Raw genomic sequence first — 10,000 nt, forward strand, 5'->3', positions numbered from 1 at the left:
ATGTTAACCAAGGCGGAAGTCTGGCATGTTTTACTCTATGCTGACGCAGGGGCACGTGTTTATCTATAATTGTGCTTAAAATGCTATACAATTGATCAAAAGCATCATCTGCAAGACTGAAATCAAAAACGCTCTGAAATGGAGCTTCACTAAGATCACGAAAAAATGCAGACTCATCAAAATGTCTAAAACTTCTGTATTCTATGGTCGTGTGGCCTTTTGGTCCTGATTTAGGCAAGCGCATAGAGACCGAACAAAAAATAGGCATATGATCGCTAATACTGGAATTGGACACATACACATTAGAAACAATCTTCTTATTATCAGTATATATGTGATCAATAAGAGTTGCAGTTGTGTCTGTTATTCTTGTTGGGTTCAGAACCAGTTGATGAAGACCTAATAAAGTTGTTGTTGAATTCCATACTGTTTGAGGCTTATTCAGATTAATATTAAAATCTCCAAGCAATACAATATCTTTATTGCGTGATTTGACTTTATCCATCATCTGAATGAAATATTCTGACCAAATCGACGTTTCGGCAGGGTTACGATATATATATAACCTATGAGCAGAGGCGAGGATTTACAGTTTTTTACTTCAATCCAAATGCACTCAATATTGTCGTCCTCTAAATCAGTTCTTCGTGTTGCAAATTCAGAAATTGATTCATGAATATAGACTGCAATGCCTGTCTGATTCTTCCTTGCGCTGAAAGAGAGAGAGAGAGAGAGAGAGAGAGAGAGAGAGAGAGAGAGAGAGAGAGAGAGAGGTAGGTTGAAATGAGGTTGTTGAAACACTGGTTGGAAAGTGGACACATCAGTAACCTGGTTATATGTTTCTTGTTTAATATTTCAGCAAACTGCCTTCTTCAGGATGTGATGAAAGTATGGTATGACGGCACGTGATGTACTGTGTATTACAATGTCATGATTAAGTATGACGTCATATTCTTTCTCGCGCGCTCTGTCTTTCTTTCTCTCACATTTCGTGTGTGTGTCTACTTCAGCGTGCATAGCTGGATGGTATGGTGACCTATGTGACACGAGATGCCTGTCCCCAAGCTGTCTGCTCCACACGTGTAACCAGACGACCGGACGCTGCCTGGCGTGTCACACTGGCTATGATGGAGAGACCTGTACAGGTAACCTCTAGCAACGAAATGGTAGTGGTTCTCTACACATGTAATACGGTTCAATCACTATAAATGAGATACGGCACCGATACATGCACAGCCTGGGGTTGACCTTACGATGGATTTTCTTCTGCTGATATGACCAAGTCACCGAGACAGACTTTGTCAGTTCCTGGGAGATGTGACACAATGTTATACACTTTATAATGCTTCGCGTTATGACGTCGTCTCTACCATTTCTAACTTATGACCTCAAATAATTATGTCACTTTGGAATACAGAATCAATTAAGAATATACATCTTGGTTTGTTCAGTAGGTGTCGTTTGTCATTAAATAATATTTCCAGTTGAGGCTACTTACGATTCTGCCGGTACGAGAAAAACGTTCAGCTTTGAAACAGGGTTTTACTATAACATTACCCGCTATTACGAGCTAGTCGTGTGACAGAGAGTTTTCTTGCACACGAGACTGTAGATGTTTCACGACGGCTTTAGCCGGAGTGAAACAGCAGCAGTCGAGTGTGCAAGAAAACTCTCTGTCACACGACTAGCTCGTAATGGCGATTATGTCTCACAGCTTCAACAGAGGAGAGAACAAACACGTTTTGCGTACTCACGCTTGATAAACCTAAACACAGGAGCAGCCATTGTGGAGAGATCTACTTTTTGACGAAAGTGACCGAACAACTATAAATGACGTCTCGGTATATGTGAATGACGTCACAGTCATCGTCACAGTCTGTATCTTTTGAAGCATCGCAATCTTCATGACGTCTTTCTGTGTCTGCATCCGCGAAATGTTTGTTCTTTCCGGGATCTTTGTCATCTATGTTCATAACTCTGTCCTTATAGTGTCAGACTAACAGGCCTCCTGAGCGAGCCACTTTCCAAAGGCAGCTAAATTCGCGTATGGAAACAGTACTGTCGTCTGGGATGCAGTGTTCAGTATTCTGAGCGTTGAAGAATTTGTAAAGAGAAGAAACAATAACAGCAGGAGAAATAAAAGTCGTGTGTGCATTTTGGGGTTTTTTGGGGGACGATTTCGAGTTTGAATCCGTTCTTGCACATGCTCCAAAGCGTGTAACATACAATCTTGCACACGTTTGCTTTAGTAGTCGCAAAGAAGGAAAGCGTGTGACATACATATATTCACTTCCGCACCACCACCGTCGTTCACGAGGTTTTACATGGGATGAGAGCTTTCTTCCACTTATACACATACCGACAACTAAGATCCTATCTACTTGCTATGCTGCAGATATTAGTTCTGAAAAATATTCCAAATCTGCAAACAAAGCCACCAGCGTGGTTTGTTCTGTGTTTGTGTGTTTATATACTACTTTTGTTTTTACTTTTGGTGTGTTTGGTATGCTTTTGAGGGAAAGAATGCACTTATCTCTTATCTCACTTAAAAGTTTGTGAGGATCTATGATGATTTACAAGATGGTCTAACGGGAAAGAATGTACTGTTACGTTGCTAGTACTGTATATGCTTAGACCTGCCCTTTCTCTCTTTCAGAGTGTGGTCAAGGTTTTTCAAAAAACAACACTGCATCCTGTTCACCCTGCAGCGCATTCTGCAACAAAGGCGGGTGTGACGCGATCACTGGCAACTGTACCAACGGTAATATTTGTTTGTGTGGACGACGAGTTTGTGAAACTGTTTGGAAAGATAACCACTCCTTCGATACAAAGACGAGTCAAGAAAAAAAACCAGTCGCGTGAAGCGATATACAAACATTAAAGACAGTATACCGAAGGCGCCATTTTGGAAAGGTTTCTGACGATTTGGACCTTAACAAGTTCAAGGGACATTCGCTGTTCTGTACTTTAGTAACTCCTGCAATGATTTGCTCAAAACTGCTCCGAAACTATGCAAAATAATGACATGAATTTTAATCAGCGAGCGGTTTGTATCGCCCAGCTCTTCGGTCAGAAGTCCGGACTTCCGGTCGTCATCATTAGTTATTTAGTTTTCATAGATACCCATTCTGTATCGTTTTCTTAAAACATATGTTCATCAGAAAGTGTGTATATATATATCTAAAAAGTGGTGGTTGTTGTTTTGTTTTAATCTTAATCCGCATTACTAGTCCCCATTCATCGGATTTGTGTCTTACTTGACAGTTGTTGAAATGAAGTTGTTGAAGCACTGGTTGGGTGGACACATCAGTAACCAGGTTATATGTTTCTTTTTTAATATTTCGGCAAACTGCCTTCTTCAGGATGTGATAAAAGTATGGAATGCCGGCACGTGATGTACAGTGTATTACAATGTCATGATGAAGTATGACGTCATATTCTTTCTCGCGCGTTCTGTATTTCTTTCTCTCACATTTCGTGTGTGTGTCTACTTCAGCGTGCACACATGGGTGGTATGGCGACCAATGTAATACGAGATGTCCGTCACACAGCTGTCTGCTCAACACGTGTCACCAGAAGACCGGGCGCTGCCTGGCGTGTCACACTGGCTATGATGGAGAGAACTGTACAGGTAACCTCTAGCAACGAAATGGTAGTGCTTCTCTACACATGTAATTACGTTCATTTACTATAAATGAGATACGGCACCGATACATGCACAGCCTGGGGTTGACCTTACGATGGATTTTCTTCCGCTGATATGACCAAGTCACCGACACAGACTTTCTCAGTTCCTGGGAGATGTGACACAATGTTATACATTTTATATAGATATTCTGATGAACACGTGGGGGAATTCGGGGGCTGTAATTGGATGGTCTCACACATCCCTTTTCCGATCATCAAAGCATAATGCTTACGGAAGTCGGCCATTTTTGCCAATATCCAAAAGCATATTGGTAATAACAAAGACGCATGGTTCCGGTTTCTTCCACGTGTATAAAGTACACGCATACCTCGCCAGGTTTGTTTATGTGACAAGTCGACAGACGATGCCATTTGCTTTGTGTGTGTTTTTGTTGTTGCTTAATGTACATGACATTACGTGTAAAATCCAGTTCTTCAACAGGCAACAAGCCTTGCAAATTCACACACACACACACACACACACACACACACACACACACACACACACACACACACACGTTTCCTTCATTAGCTTGTCTTAGAATCTTCATGCAGCTTAAGTCAGTTTGTTATTGGTTTGCTTTCCTACTTCGTGCATGGAAATGTATGATGTTTGATTTGTATTCAGGTATGAAAGACGAAAGCTCGCAGCAGTCTTCCGTTCCTGTTGGTAGTGCCATCCTGGGTGCTGGACTGATGCTGACCATCGCTGTCATCTCTGTCCTCGTGTTCCTCTGGTCAGTCATAGATTTAACGACATGGACTAGACAAACCAAGATGTCTCTTATTGACTATCTGTTCCGCACGGGAAGCAACGCTTCAGTATACGTCATAATACCCGTGTGACTTGGAATAATAGGCCGTGAAAAGTAGGATATGCGCCGAAATGGCTGCGATCTGCTGGCCGATGTGAATGCGTGAAGTATTGTGTAAAATAAATACTATCTCACACGGCATAAATAAATCCCTGCGCCTTGAATGTGTGCACGATATAAATTGCATAAAAATATATTAAAAAAATCCCTGCGTTGAGAACTGTACCCACGGAATACGCGCGATATAAGCCTCATAGTGATTGATTGATAATGCAACATGTTGCGTCATGTAGAAATTGTGTGTATCCTTCTCCATGTCTCCCAAGAGCTGACCAAAACAGCAAGTTCGAAATATTTGTTTTTCTCCGTTAATTCGTCAAATCAGCAGCAGATAATTACTTGTAAGGTCAGCACCAGACTGTTTGTTTGTTTATTTGCTTAACGCCCAGCCGACCACGAAGGGCCATATCAGGGCGGTGCTGCTTTGACATATAACGTGCGCCACACACAAGACAGAAGTCGCAGCAGTCACATTATTCTGACACCGGACCAACCATTCCTAGCACTAACCCCATCATGCCAGACGCCAGGCGGAGCAGCCACTAGATTACCAATGTTAAAGTCTCAGGTATGACCCGGCCGGGATTCGAACCCACGACCTCCCGATCGCGGGGCGGACGCCTTACCACTAGGCCAACCGTGCCGGTGCACCAGACTGTACATGTATCGGTTCCATAAAGTACTAAGTACACTCTTTTACTGAAATTTATGTTCCATGTATCGGTAAACGCGTCATTGTTGATTTCCAGATAAGGTAAACGGTGGTGTATGGCTTTGTAAAATAAATAGCTAAACCATGTTGTAATTTTCTGAACATGCGCTTTGGAGAGCTAAACCATGTTGTAATTTTCTGAACATGCGCTTTGCGCTTGAGAATGTTCCCATACAATGAGTATAACCGTGTGCCCACTGTTTTATACAAATACAAGTAACACATTTAAACAAGTTAAACACATGCTTAAACAGGTTATTTTCTGTATTCTATATGATGAAGGGAAAACGCTGGGCATTTGTGGGGAGGGGTTTTACAATCAACCAAAACTGTTTCTCACAACCAAACATTCTAATTGGTAACTAAACAAAGCAAATTACAAAAAACACTTAAACAAGTCATAACGCAAACAAATCTAAAGAAAAAACCTACGGAAAGCCCTGAAGGAAAAACTACAGGAAAAACCTAAGAAAAAACTCCGTTGCACATGCCGCTGCCCTGAAACATAAAGAGCGCACGCCGTAAGCATATGCACACCACCTCGAACATTACCACATAACATAGTCTGCACACTATTGTTAAACAAAACAACATTATTCCCTCCTCTGCTTCTTTACCTCTGTAAACTTGTAGGGGTAGTTATTTTTCGATAATGACCCAGCAACCAAACAAATAACGACCCAGCAACAGCCTGAATCCTCGATAGTGCAATGGGTTGAGAAGTTGTTCTGTTTCGGTACTACTTTTTGCGACTGAAAAGTTCCGAACGCTCTAACGTACGAAGTATACATCTCTGGAGCAAACAATACAAACATACCGCATTTAAATTAACAACTACAGGCCTGACCACATGAATCTTCATATAAAATCCATGAGTTCGGTTGTTTTCTGAATCTAGATTTGCCGTGCTCAAACGTTCATCACAAGCAATTTCCCGCAAGGCAAGTAACTCATACTTTGTCTAGCGACAAGAGTAGTTCCCCTTCTTTTCACTCAGTTTCTTCGACAACAGACTGCAATCCGACGGTCAGTTTTCAACAATATTTCATTTAATAAACAGATCACACGCAACCAAATGCACACATCTCATCAATTTAAACAACATAAAGCGGTTTCATACACTATTTTCCCCAGAAAACTTAACTTCATACAGTTTTTAACGTTGGAACACGGGTGCAAAAGTTCGTCTGCTAGTCCCATTTGACTCGAAAGAACATTATCCTAAGCGATACCAAAACATATATAGAACACACAATATCTGCCTTTGCCGCCACAGCAGAATAACAGCATATCTGTGTACTTGATTTTAGTCCAAAATAGGAAAACTGACAAGAAGTGTTAACAGAATGGAATGATTTGCACGGAACTATACAACCGCGCATTAATCGATCGCCTGCGCAGGTTGACTGGTTGAGTGAATAGGATTCGATCAAACTTTCGCAAAAAACCTCCTCTTTTCTTTGAATAACTGAAGAAAGGAGGAATAAAGAGGTTACACACCTCGTCTCAGTGATTATAAAAAATAATGGTCTCAATTCGCGGTCATGAAAAAGCTCGCTAAAGCTCGCATTTTTCATGATCCGCTAACTTCGACCATTATTTTTAATAATCACTGAGACTCGGCGTGTAACCTCTACTTAATACTCCTTCAACAATACACAAAACAAAATATTCTTAAAGCAAAAATCACTTTTAAAATAAACATACAGTCAACACATGACACGTGACGGCTTATCCCCTCAAGATTGAGCAATCTTGGGAGCACACGCAAACACCCAACTCATTCACTCACCACACACCCAAGAAAGATTACAAGTGGAGATAGACGTCACTATGTATAAACAACTAAAGGAACCACATGTAACTTATAAGCTTTATATAATATACACAAATTTATACACATAACATCCACACATTTAACGCGTACACCATACAAATACTACAACATTGACAACACATGAAATTATTCTGGAATCCAGTCCTAAGCACCCCCCCTGGTTCTATAGTCTGTTCGTATCCGGCGCTCAATAATGTTGCATCACCCAATCACACGAACACAGACACATACTTTAACAGCCACATGGTACTTAGCTTTTCAGGGATACACAATGCCCACCAAGGCCTCCTTGTCCTTCCCTCCTCAGAATGCCGCAGCTGTTCTGATTCTGACCCACTAGAAAGGTCCCCGACTGCCTAAGCTCGTCGTCCTCAGCTCCATCCTACTGAGCTGGCCTCCAGATTCCTAGACATGTAGAGCTGACCAAACCCCTTCCTCTTGCCGTCTTCTGGTGGTCCCGCGTACAATCTGTGTGGAACCTTCCTGTCGGAGTGACCCACGTCGCCACGTCGCCCTTCATGCGTCACCGTGAACCGCAGTCACCTTCCAACAGCGTTCCCACTGTCCAGTCTTAACGCCTTCACGTAATCATACGTCCCTCCTCCGTTCTCTCCGGCCAACTGCATATAATAAAACAGCAAGTTAATACTGAACAACACCATCCCTAGCTACCTGGCGTGTATCGATGGTTGTGTTAGTGCTCATCGGTAATGCAACCTTTTAGCGCATAATACCGATGGACATCAAGATCGAATATTACACCAGGCAACCATGTATGGAAAAGGATAATTATTTAATGCATTAGCTATAAAACGGGGCTTTACAATAATATTTATAGTTCGCTTCAACCTATAAACTTATTGTCTTTATCATGACCATATACGCCATGTGATATGTTACAAATAACTGGACAACGTACACTAAATGTTAGATTGTGGTATCCAACTTTACATTAATACATTACATGACCACGATTTCATGTCGCAACACTCATATCCCTGCACAGGTATGATACATCCCCGCATATTATTACACACTATAACATGAAGATATAACACAACATGATCAATACTATAAGTATACTAAAGTTGTCGGGATGTCGGCCGCCATCTTGGATAATATGTGATTTTTCCATGTGAACGATATTTAATAGTTATATGCAAATAATTACACACATATCATTCCACTGTACGTTCGCTATATATCACTTCCAGACATGCGTTAATATATATATATCCCGAGGCACTCTATACGAATATGTTGTAATGGACCGGTCGATGTCATCCTTATCTTTCCCGTGCACATTCCCACGGATATAACATGTCTCACATTCACCGTGTCCCACAATATTACAACTATACCAACGTAAGCACAAACAAAACAAACATTAGACAACGACATCTACCCAGCCACAGCAATACGAAAACAATAGTTCACCCGCCAAGTCAATAACACAAGCTCAACTTACAACCGCCGGTTGATGCGAGTACTCGCGCCCGCCAATACGTCTGCGACCGTACCGTTGTCTCTCACGGGTAGTACTAACCCAAAACCGGGCCTATTTCGTTGACGGGGTGCCAACGTGTATTCGTACACCGCTGACCTAGAACTATATTAATTCCTTTACTTGCTAAATAGCCTATAGATACGCTATAATATAATTTATGCATTACATTATATTACCTTACCAGGTGAGATGAACATTATTTAATTTGCACTACTGTGCCCAACACATATTAGCAAACTTTTGTTTTCTGCAGCTTGACCTGGTTTGTTCACCGCGCGTTACCGGGTGACTATAGCCCGTTCCACGATTCGGACACAACCTTGCAAACATATGCGATGTTACAGGCATAACGCACCTCAAACCAACCCGCATACATACCACAATGATGTTTGGACTCCAATACTTTGTGTGGCAAATAGCACAATTATTATATACACTCCAAAATATAACAATTACATCATTTCGTCCATGTACAACATTCTATTTTGGCTTCTTCTGCCTCTCCAAAAACTCGGGTTGTGACAACACAATACCTGTCTACACCCCCCGCGGGTTAGGGGGAGTCCCATATTGGTTGGGACGAGAAAGAATTTACCCGATGCTCCCCAGCATGTCGTAAGAGGCGACTAACGGATTCGGTTTCTCCTTTTACCCTTGTAAAGTGTTTATTGTATAGAATATAGTCAATTTTTGTAAAGATTTTAGTCAAGCAGTAATTGTAAGAAATGTTAAGTCCTTTGTACTGGAAACTTGCATTCTCCCAGTAAGGTAATATATTGTACTACGTTGCAAGCCCCTGGAGCAAATGTTTGATTAGTGCTTTTGTGAACAAGAAACAATTGACAAGTGGCTCTATCCCATCTTCCCCCGTCGCGATATAACCTTCGTGGTTGAAAACGACATTAAACACCAAATAAAGAAAGAAATACCTGTCTATCTCAAACAGTCAAAACACACTTCCAACAAGTATGACACAAAACAACATATCATCTTTATCAACAAGTATGGCACAAAACAGCATATCATCTTTACCACTTTCTACCAAACTATACAACTGAAGGAAGGGGAATAATTCCACGTACCCTTGGTCTACTTTAGCTCACATTTCAAACATGTGTATTGTAAAAGTAAAAAGTAAATATTCGCCGTAATGGCTTGAGATTTACTGGCCGATGTGAGTGCGTGATATATGTTGTGTAAAAAATCCATCACACGGCAGAAATTAATATGTAAAGCGCTTAGAGAACGTCGAGCGCTATATAAATCTCCCATATAAATAACAAGAGGCGAAGCCATCAAGGCTCACGTAAGAAATCGACAAACAGTAACACAAACTCAATCACTCCGTCACACACACACACACACACACCCACACACACACA

The 10,000-nt window shown here is 41.3% G+C and overlaps 1 pseudogene; it reads left to right on the forward strand.

The window, feature by feature from the left end:
- Positions 1-10,000, forward strand: part of LOC138963955 (multiple epidermal growth factor-like domains protein 10) — a 90,899-nt pseudogene that overhangs the window by 75,781 nt on the left and 5,118 nt on the right.

Source organism: Littorina saxatilis, linkage group LG4 (assembly GCF_037325665.1).
Source record: "Littorina saxatilis isolate snail1 linkage group LG4, US_GU_Lsax_2.0, whole genome shotgun sequence".
In the NCBI taxonomy this organism is placed as follows: Eukaryota; Metazoa; Mollusca; class Gastropoda; order Littorinimorpha; family Littorinidae; genus Littorina; species Littorina saxatilis.